This window comes from Sus scrofa, chromosome 4 (assembly GCF_054392235.1).
Source record: "Sus scrofa isolate SSC_HxYL_T2T_F1_AM1 chromosome 4, Sscrofa_HxYL_maternal_Yorkshire_Landrace_v2.0, whole genome shotgun sequence".
NCBI lineage: Eukaryota > Metazoa > Chordata > Mammalia > Artiodactyla > Suidae > Sus > Sus scrofa.
Window position 1 is genome coordinate 19888055 of NC_139386.1, and position 16299 is coordinate 19904353.

The 16299-nt window shown below is 38.1% G+C and overlaps 1 protein-coding gene across 4 annotated transcripts in view; it reads right to left on the reverse strand.

Annotated features, from left to right (window-relative positions):
• The window catches only part of COLEC10 (collectin subfamily member 10), a 204627-nt gene that overhangs the window by 123695 nt on the left and 64633 nt on the right, over positions 1–16299 (reverse strand). The window lies entirely within an intron of this gene.

Genomic DNA, 16299 nt, shown 5'->3' on the forward strand with positions numbered 1-16299 from the left:
AGTCTCAGAATCCTTCTCAACACATCCGTTTACTGCCACCAAGTCCAAGCTAGTACGGAACCTACTTGCTAACCTGACTCTCTACTCATGCAAAGGAGTTGTTATTTTTATAGTTTTGAGTGCAATTATCTCCCTAAATTGTCCATTGTCAAAGAATGTCAGGTGGATCAATTATTTAAAGGGCCTAGGACCAAATATCAGATGACCCATCTTCATGCCCTAGCTTTGTGATTGTGGCTAAACCTTCCATCAAAATTTCTTTTCTTGTCAGAAATGGGAAAATATCCTGGAAGTGTTAAATATAAAAGTATTATATGTAGGAGTACTTTTAAAACTGAAGTGTGAAACCAGCACAAGATGTGGGTTATCATGATAATGTCTCTCATTATACCTCTGGTATTGGTTTTAACTGATTTTTCCATAGAATTCCAGGAATTCTCCCATGGCATTATCCCTCGTCCCCACTTGGCACAATCCAGGATAAGTATATTAAATGAAAATCAAGGGCTTTATCTCTAGAGTATATAAGCAACTTATACAACTCAACAGCAAAAAAACCAATCAATCAATGGAAAAATGGGCAAAAGACCTGAATAGACATTTCTCCAAGAAGATATACAGATGGCCAACAAACACATGAAAAAATGCTCAACATCGCTGATTATAAGAGAAATGCAAATCAAAACTACCATGAGATACCACCTCACACCAGTCAGAATGGCCATCATTAATAAATCCACAAATAGCAAGTGCTGGAGGGGCTGTGGAGAAAAGGGAACCCTCCTGCACTGCTGGTGGGAATGTAAACTGGTACAGCCACTATGGAGAACAGTTTGGAGATACCTTAGAAATCTATACATAGAACTTCCATATGACCCTGCAATCCCACTCTTGGGCATCTATCCGGACAAAGCTCTACTTAAAAGAGACACTTGCACCCGCATGTTCATTGCAGCACTATTCACAATAGCCAAGACATGGAAACAATCCAAATGTCCATCGACAGATGATTGGATTCGGAAGAAGTGGTATATATACACAATGGAATACTACTCAGCCATAAAAAAGGATGACATAATGCCGTTTGCAGCAACATGGATGGAACTAGAGAATCTCATACTGAGTGAAATGAGCCAGAAAGACAAAGGCAAATACCATATGATATCACTTATAACTGGAATCTAATATCCAGCACAAATGAACATCTCCTCAGAAAAGAAAATCATGGACTTGGAGAAGAGACTTGTGGTTGCCTGATGGGAGGGGGAGGGAGTGGGAGGGATCGGGAGCTTGGGCTTATCAGACACAACCTAGAATAGATTTACAAGGAGATCCCGCTGAATAGCATTGAGAACAATGTCTAGATACTCATGTTGCAACAGAAGAAAGGGTGGGGGAAAAACTGTAATTGCAATGTATACATGTAAGGATAACCTGACCCCCTTGCTGTACAGTGGGAAAATAAAAAAAAAAAAGAAAAAGAAAAAGAAAATCAAAGGTATCCTTAAAGGGGAGAGAAGTTTAAAATGTGAAAGAGAGAAGGGATGGGAGAGTTCCTGTGTAGTAAGTTAGTAATTTCAGAGCAAGGGTTTGGAAGCCAGATGATGTGGGTGTGAATCTTGCACCTGCCACTAGCTATGTGACCTTGAGCAAGTAACATACTCTCTCTGGTCTCCATTTCCTCATCTGTAAAAAGAGGTTAATAGAACCTGATTCGTAATGAAATTGTGAGATCCAAAGGAAATAATATGTGCAAAGCTTGTAACAGTGCCCATTATGTAGTTAGCAGCCACCAAACATAAGATATACTTTTATTCACTAAGTAGAAATCTGTTGAGTGTTTGCTAAGTGCCAGATCCTCAGTAGTGTGCAAGGGCTTCCCTCATCTCTCAGCAAACTCCAGATTTGTTCAGTTTAAGATGGAATGAACCCAAGGATAGTCTGTGTTTCTTATTATGGGAGTTTCCTAGCTATGGGGAAAAGATCAAGACTGTTAACAAAACCTGTGATCTTAAAGATAAAATGCAGCGTAAAAAGGAAGTCATCGTTCCCTTTCTTCTTTCCTTCTCTTCTTCCTTCCTCCTTCCCTTTCTCTTTCCTTCCTTTCTCCCTTCCTTCTTTCCTTCCTTCATATTTCTCCTACCTTACTTCCTAAACCATTCTTTGAGAGTTCATTATGCATAAGATTTTAAGCTAGAAATCTCAAAATTTTGTATTATTGTGAACCCCTCAGAAATATTGGTATCTTTGATATTGCTTATAAACGCAGTGGTTCTTTAGAAGATAGCTTAGAGGATCCTATGAAAGTATAAATTGATTTATTGCAATAAAGCATTAAAGGTTAATTTTCTAAGTTCTAGGGTATCCTAACTTGTAATATTCCTCTTTATTGGAAAAATTTTTGAAGATTCAACTCCAATATAAGTACAATATTAATTTATATATAACATAGAACTACTGTAATAATGAATAATGCATTATTTATTAAAAGACACTAACAATGGAACATTTAGATGAATGAGATAAAATAAATAGCTCTTCTAGTATTACTTTTTGTACTTCAATGGATTGCTCTGCACTCACCTCTGTGTTCTCACATCTCATGTAGAAAACATCCCTTCTATAGTGTTTATATAGGAAGAAGACAAATAATGTAGCTATAAAATGAAGAGAAGTGTTTTCTTTCTATAAGGCCAACATTTTGAGAAATAATTGGAAACGTCTATACTATGTCATGCCAAGACTTTAGTAGAGGTACACTATGCAATAAAAATTTCTCAAAATTGCAACACATTTTCTTGAGATACGTTGCCTTTTAATTAAGATTGGCAAAACCCCTTTCCAAACTCAGCAGCAGAGCATAACAGTTAAGCTTAGTCTCTGGAGACCTATATTCTGGGTTCAGATTCTGACTCTATCACTCCATAGCAATAATGCATCTTGGGATATGTTACTGAGACTTTTTATGTCTCAATTCCTTCATTTGTAAAAGGAAGAATGATACTATGCCTATATCACAACGTTGCAACAATTTGATAACTCCCTAGCATAGACTATATGCCCTAGGGTTAGTTTTTATTATTAACTTTAATAAAGACAGCAGTAAAAAGCTAAGCTTTCCTTGCTTCACTTTTGAGTAAGATGTTAAACAGCTTTACAACTATCAAGAGCCAAAGCACAGTCTTATGAAGTGAGTTTAATCCTTAATCCACAGATAAGCAGATCAAAGGTGATTTACCCTGCTTCCCAAAGGAATAGAGCAGGAAATAAAAGCCAGATCCCCATTTGGGCTGTGCCCCCTGAATCTATGACTTCTCTAGGCTTTATCCTCACTTCCCACAAAATCTATTCTTAAGGGGAAGGGATTTGCATAGAAGGTTCTGAGCCAGTAGTCCCTTCCTCCCTGCCTTACCTTCCTATGTATGTGGGGTTTTACTGACATGAATCTCAAAGGTGAGTTTTATGAGTGAATGCTGGCAGGAGATATATCATGGAATGAAAGGCACTGCCCTAAAGAAGGAAACTAGAATAGTGTCTGTGTTTGTATTCAGGAATTCCAAGTCAGTGCTCAATGAATTTGCTAATTAGATTTACTAATTGAGGATATCTCTTTTCACTTTTGCTTAATTAGAAAGGAAGGAAAGAGGGAAGGAAAAAGGAAAGAAGGAAGGAAGGAGGGAATGGAGGATGGAACAAAGGAGTTGTTACTGAGTACTTATTATGCGCTGGATATTTAATCATAACAGTTCGATGGGGGCGCATATCATCATCCCTGTTTTACACATGAGTAAACTGAATCTCAGAAGGTTGAAGTAACTTTTTATTTATTTATTTTTATTTTTATGGCCACATGCACAGCGTATGGAAGTTCCCGGACTAGGGGTGGAATTGGAGCTGCAGCTGCAGCCTACACCACAGCCACAGCAAGGATTCATTACCTAGGTGTGTCAGAGTCTAGATCACCCTCCACACACCTGTCTTAATGCCTCACATGAGACATGCACCAGTGTTAATAAGCAGCCAGGTTCCTGGGGTGATCATCCTACTGGCTATTCTCTAGGAACATTTCCCTGAACAAATGCAAACCTTGGAGTTATCAGAGACCCAAAACTTAAGCACAAGCTGAATCTCAACGGCAAGAAAATTACTCTTTTGATAATGATTCAGTCAAGTCAGCCCTTCCCTGACCCTATAGTATTACATTAACTAAATTACTCATTTTCATGGGAATTGTAAATGAAGAATACATTCAGAGTAATATGGGAACTAAGCTGAGAAAGGGAATGGTATTCTGGGACTTTCCAGCCTCCACAGTGAGTTCCCACATTAGTTATTTCCCATACCTCTTCCATGTACTGCTTGCAATTTATTGGAGTCACATTTATTATAAAAATATCTTGCCAGAGAGTTCCCAGTTTGAGTAAAAATTATTGTGTACCATAAATCACTTGGAATTCATTTGTTTGGATCTTGAACTACATTTTTCCATAAGATTCAAGTTCGCAATTTAGCTACCCCCAAACTCTGACTTGTGTAGCTGAAATTTACTTAGTAACATACCAGTAAAAGGTAAATAAGAGACTTGAATTAGAAATATTTTGGAGCTACTAAAGTTATGATAAATATGATAATAACTGAAACCTTTGACCAGGCTCAGTATTTAACACAATTTTGTGAAAATTTATAAAGACATCATATCCCACTTTTATAAATGAAAAAACTTCTCTGAGTCAGATTAGTGATTAAACTAAAAACACAAAATTATTAAATTGTTAGGATTTGAACTCAGATCTAGTGCATGTTTGATGTTCTGGTTGCTTAGATTCTCTGAACTTTGATGTAATGAAGTACTGGTGTGAGACATAAGAGATTCAATTTCACTTCCAGGTCTGTTTGGGCAAGTCCTTTGACTTCCCTGGACTCAATTAATTTACTAGCATAGTAAGTTGAACAGTTTGGACAACTGGTCTTTATATTCCAGGCCAACTAAGCCTCTAAATGATAAATTTCTCATCACCTCTAGAAGTAGTTCTTTTAGCCCACTGTTTCAAGGCTAAAAGTTTTAGAAACTTTTTTGTCCTAGTCAATCAAAATATATCTCCCAATAATTTCCAAAAATTTTCTCCTAAAACCTACAGAATAAACTGTATGTCATTCTCCACCCATCCATCCAATCAGAAACTGTAATATAGCCAGCATTAGAGAATCCAAAAAGGTGAAAGTCAAATGGGTGGAAATGAAATGAGACTATTAGAATTGATATTTACTTATTTAATAAGATATATCAGAGTCCAGTGGGAACATAGAGGAATAATTTATGTTTGTCTGGAATCTATTAGTTATGGTGTGGTAGGCTATACTGAAGAAGAAATAAAGACTAACACCTCAGGGGCTGAACACTTTCCACTCAAGTAAAGTTTAATGTGGTTTGGTGATAGTTCTAGGCAACGCTCTCCTAAGTGATAAACCAGGAACAAGTTGCTTCCAACGTATAGTTTTGCCATCTTTGATCCTTGACTTACCACTGCATAGATGAAAACAGAGAATGGAAAAGCGTGCATTAAGTTTTTGTGGCCAGAGTTGTAAACCACTTTTATCACTTCTGCTCACATTTCCCTGGCGAGAACTCAGTCACATGGTCCTACCTACATGCAATGCTGAGTGGGGAATGCACTCTTTCCGTATTTGCAGAAATCAAATTGTTTGGTGAACAAATTGCATTATATTTCCTATAGGAACTCAGGGAGTTTATACTGTAGAGTTTCAAATGAGTTAAGATTTGAAAAATGAGCAGGAGTTTTACAGGTGATAAATCTTGTTGAGGTGCTTAGATGAGAAGAAATCCCTGAGAAAAGATCCAGACAAAGCCAAAGATCCAAAAAGAGCACAGCCTGTCCAGAGACCAGTATTCATTACATAAATATTTATTGGGTCCACGTCATGTGTCGATCCCCTGCTAAATGCTGTAATCATATCGGGAATACTGTTTAAAGTAGACGTCTCAGCAAAAGTTTCCCCTGAAACAGTTTCTGAGACAAATTCTTGAGTGAAGATACTCTATTTCGAAAGTGAACCCCCAAAGCAAAAGTGATATACAAGAGAAAGTGAAATAGAAAAGGAAGATAAGCCAGTTCAAGTTTGCATTGTCTAACAGGCCACAGATACTAGCAACTTGTTGCTTGGGCCTGAGGGATGGAGACTTATGAAATGTGTCTCACAACTGCTCTAAGAGGATTTGAAGTTGCACATGAGACACCCAAAACCATCCTCTTCTAGTACCATCCACCTCTTGCACTACTCAGGTCCTCTGTGGCCTTCCATTAGCCTGATCCATCATAGAGTGCCCTTCGAAATAGTAGTCAGTTATTAAAAGTAGGCTAGTGGAACTAGCTCCAGTTCCTGCTGCTGTAATGGGGCCTGAGGCACATAATTTTAATTCATTTTTTCACTCCCACACGATCTATTATGTGTTCCCCCCCTCCCCAAATTTATATGTTGAAACCCTAGTCCCCAACGGGACTCTCTCTGGAGATAAGCCTTTACAAATCAGGGTTAAGTGAAGTCACAGGGTAGACCTTAATCCAGTAGGGTTAGTGTCCTTATTGGAAGAGAGCTTGCCCTCTACCCCATCCTCAACATCTGGACCAAGGAAAGACCATTTGAGTACACAGTGAGGAGGAGGCCACCTGTGAGCCAAGAGGAGAGCTCTCAGCAAGAACCACATGGGCCGATACCTTAATCTTGGGCTTCTCGGCTTCCAAAACTATGAGAAATAAATTTCTGTTATTTAAGCCACTATGATATCTTGTTATAGCAGCCTGAGAAAAATAATACACTATTCATTTAAAATTTTCTTATCCTTGGCACGCACTATGGCTGGTCTAGGGGTCTTTCCTAGTGGTTAAGGTTGCTTGCCTAGTGATATGGCCTAGACCTTCAATCTTGAGGGCCTGGGATTCATGCCCTTGTCAGGTCATGGTGGTTATATTTGTCCATTCATCCTTTTCAGTGGGTTCAGAACTCCAAGAAAATTCTGGTTTATAAATATACTCTCAACTTACCTCCTTTGTATAGCAGCAACCCTAGCCCCTTCTGGAAATCATGATCAATTACCCATACCAGTGCTATAGTCATGTCCTTGCTTACTAGTTCACCAGCATGAATCTCATGGATCAAAAATTATAGAAAGAGGGAGTAAAAAGGAAGAGAAAATATGACCAAAGTGACTAAATAGTAATCTTAGATTTACACAGAATGTAATTCTTCCCTTTTCCTTTGGAGGTAAACATTTAAGGAAAATAGAACCTCAAGTCCAGCAGAGTTTGAGCACAAACTTTACAGGTGGGTCTTGAAGAATGATGATAAGAGTGCCTGATTTTATACAAATCTCTTGCTTCCTGGATTCATGTATTCTATCTGTTGGGGATCCAGAAGCATCCTTGATCATTGGCTCAATATATTTACTCTATTCTGAAGATAGTGCTGAAAGCCTAAGGGTGATATTACAGAACTGGCACATTACTGGAATGTTTAATAAGCATTTCCACTATTCTATTAGGTTAGTCACTTCTTGATGACTGGATATATAGAAGTCAAGAAGATCCTAAGATTATGATGGTTTTTCAAGCATTCTGTTAGTCTTTAACTGTGGTGCTGGAAGACAGAAAAGGCAAACCCATATACTTACATAAATAAGTCCAGTAAAAATAATAATCATATCTCCTTCTAGGGTAGAAGAGGTTTGATGTAATCAATCAGCAAGCAAGTGACTGGTTTCACTGATGGAAGGTCCCATTACAAGTTCTTTGGTTTTAAAGATTGGGTATTTAGTCACAGCAGTATTGAAAAGAGGCATCCCCTGCTACTGGATCCATGCATATAGACTCTATCTCTGCTCCCATGGCCCCTCAATTCAGGAGCCCATTGTGCCAGCATCGGGCTGGCAGAAAGTGAGGCTGGCTGTCAGCCTCTCCAATTAATTATTGTTTCCTCTCTGATCCACCCTTTCCTTGTTGTTTGTGTCTATGACCATAGATTCATCTATATGGATCTTCTTCAGACTTCCCTTTTGCCCTTGTTTTTATTCCATTCCAAGTTCTTAAAAAATAGGCAAGCTATGTCCTAATAGCCATGAATCCATACATATCCATACACAAGCCTGTTCTCTCTATAAAAAGTGAGCAAATCAAGTGTTTTGCTCACAACTCTGCTTAGTGGGAGGATTTTTCCAACCAATCTCATTTATGAATGTTCACGGCTGCATCTATGGTGTGACAAGAGTCCTTTTAAACTATTATCGCTATAATGAACCAACATCAAAATATCCATTAATGAGACAGTACACTTTAGTTCTCCTATTCTGACTCTGGATTACATACCTAAATGTATAAATAGAAGGGCATTTATATTTCTGGCTACTTCATGCCTACAAATCCCAGATACACAGAAGTATACAATACAGTATGAAATGGAATCTTTATGATTGAGAGCCCATACGAATCAAAAGCTACTATGTAGACCAACTTTCCTCCTACACATACCTCATCATAGTCTAGCATATACGACAATCTTAATAATTATGATGCTACTACTGCATGCTAAAGAGTAATACAAGTATTAAGAGTTTTAGTTCTTTCTGACCCATGAGTCATCTAGCTCTAAATTCCATCACAGGAGTCTGTTTTATACAAACGCTTCTAGTAATTACAGTTTTTCATATTTCTTTGAAATCAGAGGCTCAGTCAAAGGCTTCCATTTATTTGGAAAGAATCTCATGGATCAAAAATTACAGAAAGAGGGAGTAAAAAGGAAGAGAAAATATATAAATATGAATTACTGGGTTGGCCATCAGTACAGGTGCTCAAATCTGAATGACTTAAAGCAGAGATTTATAAAATATGTCTCTAAACCACTGGTCCAGGTTTCTGTTATCTACACATCAAGGTGACTCTATATGTGTAAACATCCTCTACTATTAAACTATCCAAGTATAATAGTAAGAGGCTTCTTCAGAGAGCCTATGCTTTGATGATAGACATGCCCTAGGGAAGGAAGAACTATGTGGCTTGAGAATAAAGTGAGGCATTTTGAAATATACCTGAGTGAAGCTAGTCAAGTTCCACAGAGAACTGGTCATGATAACATGACCATGACTTAAATAAGAGGTGAAGATTGAAAAGATTTGACATGGTACACAACAAGTATCTAGAGGCAATATAATGCAAAAAGGATTGAGCAAAATTAGGCTTGACACTTACAGACCTGATCCCAAGGATATTTCTGTGTGATGAAAATTATTTAAATTTCATTAGTTAGCAAATAAAATTGAAGGATTTTGAGCATGGAAAAAGTGTGCTCACACCTGCATGTTAGAATGATAAAGAAAGGTGCTGGGAAAAAAAAAAAAAAAGAAAGGTGCTGGTACTAGTGATATAAAGACCAACAACAATCGCTTCTCAGCCTTTTGGCTAAGATCAAGTGAAGACGAACAAATAAGATTATTTTCAGTAAAGAAGTGAGATATGATAGTCAAAATCCAGGCAATAAGAATATACAGGACATGCCCACTTGAAAGCTATTACGGAGAAAGAGTCAATGGGCTGGCTCTCTTTCTTTCCTTCTTTCCTTCTTCCTTTCTTTCTTTCCTTCTTCCTTTCTTTCTTTCCTTCTTCCTTTCTTTCTTTCCTTCTTTCTTTCTTTCTTTCTTTCTTTCTTTCTTTCTTTCTTTCTTTCTTTCTTTCTTTCTCTCTCTCTCTCTCTCTCTCTCTCTTTCTTTCTTTCTTTTTTCTTTTTTTTTAACAGCCACACCCACAGTATGTGGAAGTTCCCAGGCTAGGGGTCGAATTGGAGCTGCAGGTGCTGGCCTACATCACAGCCACAGCAATGCCAGATTTGAGCTGCATCTGTGACCTACACCACAGCTTATGGCAATGCTGGATCCTTAACCCACTGAGTGAGGCCAGGGATCAAACCTGCATCCTCATGAATACTAGTCAGATTTGTTTCTGCTGCACCACAACGGGAAATCCATGGGCTGGCTTTGTGTTGAGCAAGAAGGGTACAGGAGAGAGAGGAAGCTAAGATTACTCCCAGGTGAGTAATTTGGGACCTAATGGCACCACACACAAGTTAGAAACATAGACTAGGGAAAAATTTGGCTGGTGTGAATGGATATCAAGAGTTCACTATGGATACGTGGAGTGTAAATAACAGATTGGAAATTTTGATGTATACACTCGAAAGATAATTGGGAATATCAGCATGGAATTCAAGAGTGAGACCTGGGCCAAGTAGCGTGAGAATGAATAGAATACTGGGGGTATACTCAGGATACAACATCTATCTCAGAAAGATTGCTACACATTCTTGGGATTCCCTCAAGGGTCATTTTAAGCAGCTGCAAGGGAACAGGGAGAAGACTGAAATTGAAGCAACTAGAGTCTGTGATACGAGAAAGGGTGATAGAGGATTCCTAGATCATCGTTTTTTGCTGTTTCCTTGATGCTATAGTTGGAGCAGCTAGAATAGGTGGTGGGCATCTTTGCTGAACTATTACCTCATTTGGAGGAAACTACTTCCCTAGGGGTCAAAACAGTTCTCCACAATTAGCTTTCCTGTGAATAACAACAGCTGACCACTTTTGAGTGCTTAATATATCATGTATCCTTTGAGTCTAAAACGTCCCTAAAAAGTATGCTGCTTGCAGTGAATGGGTTATAGTTTGGTGGAACATATGCTCTGTTGCAGAGTAAAATATCAGTTTCTGCCTAGTGTACCAATCCCAGTGTTGTTATTGATGTATCCAATTTCATTCTCTGAAGGCCCCACATCTACATGATAAATTATATGGTCCTACTAGCTATAATGTGCTAAGATATTGATCCATTCAAGGAGGCTGGACAGCTTATCATGGTTGGGAAACCCCAAGTTAGTATCCCCTGGCTTCATCCATTTGCCTTGGTGCGCTAGGTAAATTACAATTTTTTTTTTTTTATGTTGCCAAGATGTGAAGAGGTAGAGAATCTGGGGAACTTGCTTGGGATTATTATTCCAAATTTAGAGATAAGGATATGGGTTAAGTGGCACAACCAAGATCAGATAGGAATAGAGAAGATAAAAATGCAATCCCTCTAAATGGTTTCACATTGCTTTCCAAGAATCCTCCTATTAAAAATAGTATCTGGTTAATTCATTCTATGCCCAGGGATGCCAATCACAGACTCATTCTCTTTAAGCTGAAATCATTTTGTGGCAATGATATCAGAAAGTATTCACCTTTTAAGACTCTATCAAAAAGAGAAATACTTCTTACTTTTTGGAAACAATTGCGCCATTTGAGACCCAACCAAGTATTTCAGAGGAGCCTTAAAACAAATGAACTAGAACCTGATATAGAGTGTAATTTATTCTGCACATTATTTCCATTTATGTGGTTCCTGACATTGAATCTTCAAGTCACAATGAAACACTGCTTTATTCTCAAGCATACTCTTAAAATCATTTGACTTAGACGATTTACAAAAAGTAGTTGAAAAACACAATCTGGTAAAGACTTAGACTATTTCTTTCTATTGTAACCGGTCATACAAAGTTTTTCCTAAATACTTACCTATACATTTCAGTCCCTAAAACTAGTTATAGTATTCAGCCAGAGTATTTCTTTTTGCAAAGTATAAATTCAATGAAACTAAGTCAATGAAGAAAAAATTAAATCAAATAGGATTATGTAAAGAAACTTCCTACCCTAACTTGTCCAGAGTTATCTAGTTACTAAGTGAAAGAGTAGGGGATTAAAGACAGGTTTAGAGGATTTCAAAGCCTAGGGCTTTGAGATGAAGTTCACAGCTGTCCTCCGTGATTTATGCCACTCATCTGGATTCCCATCCCCATGAGACTTAATTTCTCAGAGCTGACTCAAATCCCATTCTTTGAATTCCCTTTCTGACTACAACTTCTTATTGTTCTCTAATTCAACCAAATATTTTCTTCAACATCATTATAGTTTCCAGTTTCTCAGTCTCCTCTCTCTCCCTAATCTAAAACCATCAATCTATTTCTGGTTTTACTTTCCTATACTAGCCAGGTAGTACCTTTTGGGCAACTATTGCAACAAAGCTTTCCCCAATACTATCTGATTCCTTTTCTAGCTAGTCCGGTAACTTAAACCCACCCTTTCAACGGGATTCCTTTATGTGAAGCAATATAATTATCCAGATAAGAACTTGGAGACTTGAGGGCCTTTGTCATTGGAATAGAGCATTTAAGCATTGTAAATAAAATGCCATCATCCAGAAAATTTGGTCCACATGATCCTATTTATTCTAATCCATTAAATGCATGGTGAAATATGTTTAGCAGATGAATGTAAGCCCCTACAGATGGCAGCTGCTCAATTCTTTTTGAGTATAAATAGTATTTAATATCTTAATGGAAGAGTAATTTATTCACTCACAGAATTTAAACTTTAAAAAGTTTCTCCTAGTACTATGAAACATATCTTTGAATAACCAAATTATTTTAGAAATTTCACCAGGAGATATTTAAGTTGTATTATTTTAATATAACTGTTTAAAGAAATAGCAGGCTAGTGCTGTTTTATTAATATATTTTAAAGATCTTCCTATGAAAGTAATAAAATTTATCAATTTAAATATCATATACGTAATAAAAAGTACTAAAATTTTATGAATACATATACTAAAAAGTATACACATGTACACTCATTCCATAACATCAAATATATAAGTGAATATTGATATTTATGAAGTGGGACTATAAATTAACTAGACATATTTTCCCCAAGCTGCCCATAAATATGACTAGTTTCATTATTTAATGATATTTGCTTTGTAAAACAGAGTAATAGAACTTTAGAATAAAAGTGATTAGCAGATTCAGTATGGATTTGATCTTTACCTCTGTCAAAACCCAAATGATCAGGTTTTAGTGTCATAAACTGTAAATTATGAATATTAAGATCATAGAGGACTTGGAGTGATTCTAAGTTTCTATTTTTAAAAACTGTAAGTGGTTATCTCCCCTTGCTACTTTTAATTTGTAAACGCACTAAATGTAATATTCAATAATCGTTCTTACTGAAAGAACTACAGTTGGCTGGTTCTTGGTAAAAGTGGAATAGAGAACTAGGGTTAGGGTTAGAAGAATTCAAAGAATCAGTAAGTCTTACAAGTCTTACTCATCAGCTAGCACTTGTTCTAATTAGTAGCAAGTGTTGTTGAGCATCTGTTTATAAGCCTGCTGTAGTTGCCGCATCACTCTTGATGCTGTGTCACTGCATGGCACTTGACCATTGCTTGGGATCACCACAGTCTCCCACCTCCATGCCCCACAGTTTAGGTAAGGCCAGAGCAGAGCTTTCTGACAAGGCAGTACCTAAATCCTTAGGAAAGACCCTTTCCCTCCCCCTCCCTCTCTCTTCTCCAATCTATAAGGGCATTATTGGGGTTTAGGCTCTAGGGAAAATCTAACCTACCTTGCTTCAGGACACCATTTGCTTGATCACCAGCCCAAATACCAGCCTTTTGTTTTTATTTCCTTTACTACGCTCTCCTAAGAGTTTGGCTTTCTCTCTCTTAATTTCCCACACCTCTCCTGTCCAAACTTTCTACTATGATACTATAATTTCAAGTTCAGTTATCAAAATCCTCAGCCTCATCACTTAACACATCCTATACATTCTAACTGAAGTAGCTCTGATTCTCCCCCAGGACGCTTGTACCCCTGAAGCTCTTTACTCTCCTATATTCACTCAGGCTCAGGGTTTTCAGGAAGAGCAGGGTCCTGCCCATCATCACAATGATGCAGGCTTCCTAAGTTAGATTCAGCCTTAAATTGTGCACACATGCACACATACACACACCAACTCAAAAGACAATACATTACTTAATGGTGACATTTTGGAGGCCAATGTCACTCATTCAGCATAAGAAATGACTAATGTGTTCTTAAATCCTTGTATTTTTCTAGAGGAGGCTAGAAATATACAGGTTAAAAAATTTAAAGTAATCATTAAAAATAAGATATAGAATGTTTATGAAGCAAAATAGCAGAGGAAAAAAACTTTAAAATCCAACAGAAGGAGTTCCCGTCATGGCGCAGTGGTTGAGGAATCCGACTAGGAACCATGAGGTTGTGGGTTCAATCCCTGCCCTTGCTCAGTGGGTTAACGATCCGGCGTTGCCGTGAGCTGTGGTGTAGGTCGCAGACGCGGCTCAGATCTCGCGTTGCTGTGCCTCTGGCGTAGGCCGGCGGCTACAGCTCCGATTAGACCCCTAGCCTGGGAACCTCCGTGTGCCGCGGGAGTGGCCCTAGAAAAGGCAAAGGCAAAAAGACAAAAAAAAAAAAAAAAATCCAACAGAAGGCAAGAAATGAGAAACAGTCAAAGGAAACTGCAGTCATAAGATTTTACTTACTTGTTGCTACTCAGTATATTGTTTATTATAAACTATAAAAATATTTAAAACTGACCAATAAGAAATAGCACATGAGGAGTTCCCGTCGTGGCGCAGTGGTTAACGAATCCGACTAGGAACCATGAGGTTGCGGGTTCGGTCCCTGCCCTTGCTCAGTGGGTTAACGATCCGGCGTTGCCGTGAGCTGTGGTGTAGGTTGCAGACGCGGCTCGGATCCTGCGTTGCTGTGGCTCTGGCGTAGGCCGCTGGCTGCAGCTCTGATTCAACCCCCAGCCTGGGAACCTCCATATGCCGCGGGAGCGGCCCAAGAAATAGCAACAATAACAACAACAACAACAACAACGACAACAAAAAGAAATAGCACATGAGGAGTTTCCATTGTGGCTAGTGATAATGAACATGTCTGGTATCCATGAGGATGTGGGTTCAGTCCCGGGCCCCACGCAGTGGGTTAAGGATCTGGCATTGTCCTGAGCTGCGGTGTAGGTCACAGACGCAGTTTGGACCTGGCTGTGGTGTAGGCCAGCAGCCGCAGCTCCAATTCGACCCCTAGCCGGGGAACTTTTTTCTCCCTTCTTGAGGGATATTTTTCCTCAATTTCCTTTTCTGGCTCCTCCTCCTTTTATCTTTACATCAACCTTGTGATGTGGCGGGAAGAATGTAATTTTTATTTTGTAGTTGAAAATAATGTGGTTATTGACTTGTACTTAGTGTATAATTGATAAACGCATATCTGGAATTCAGTTCTTGATAGCTAGTCTACTGAACACTGCAGTACTAGTCCTCAGTGCTGCTGCTTTGGTAGTTTGTGATGAACGGATTTTATTACATGAAATAGAACAGGTTGTTTTTTCACTCAACACCAACACCTCTATTTTATCGCCATCTAAAAAGTTTCCTTAATACCTCTCTGCTGAGAAGCCACACCTATCTGTGCTTTAGTTTACTGTATATAACTTTACAAACCATGAAACGCAATCCATTAACACTTGAGAGTTTCCATGAGGCAGAAGACACCCAAACACTCACCAGTTATAAAGCATGACCAACAAAGGAAAAAGGACTACGGCAAAAGCACAGCGTACAAAGAGATTTCTTTACAAGATGGTGAGTAGAGAGACAGCTCAGAATCACTCAGAGCTGGGTCAACACGACCCTGCTATGGCATTGGAAGCATAAATACTTCGAGTCTGTTTTTTCATCTGAAAATGAAGACCCTACTATCTAATTCACAGCATCATTAGGATGGAAGCACGTCGCATAATACTGGTGCCTAATAAGTATTTGTTCCCACTGCAGTGCCTTCAATAATTACTAATAATAGTTTATTTTGGTTAAAGATGTCACCCTGCCAGAAGAGGCAAGAGCAATTCCAACTGGGCATTTTATTACCAGGTGCAGTAGAGAGTAATTAACATCAAATGTGTACTCTTGTTTTGTACTTTAATTGTTTTGAATGCATTCATCTTGTTTTTAAAAATTCATTGCAAATTTCAATGTAGAAAAAAACTGTATGGAAGGTATTAGAGTGTTTATATTCCTAAGCTTACTGGAAAAATGTCACTTAAAAGTAAATGCTTGATAAATAATTTGATTGTGTTGAGGTTGGAAAAGAAATTGCCCCTTAGACAGGTATTGCTTTGATTTTCTCAAGGGGATTTTTTGGTGATAAGTGAGCACAATCTCATATATCAGATGCAGAGACTCTTTTAAAAATATACCTCTTTTATGCCTCCAAAAATGTCATCTGTTACTCGTCCACATCATGTTTTTTCTCCTTCAAATTGCCCCAAACATATTAGAAAGGGTAGAAGAAAAAGGACTAGACAATGAACTATATTAATTTTTAGAGTCTAGAAATCTGCTT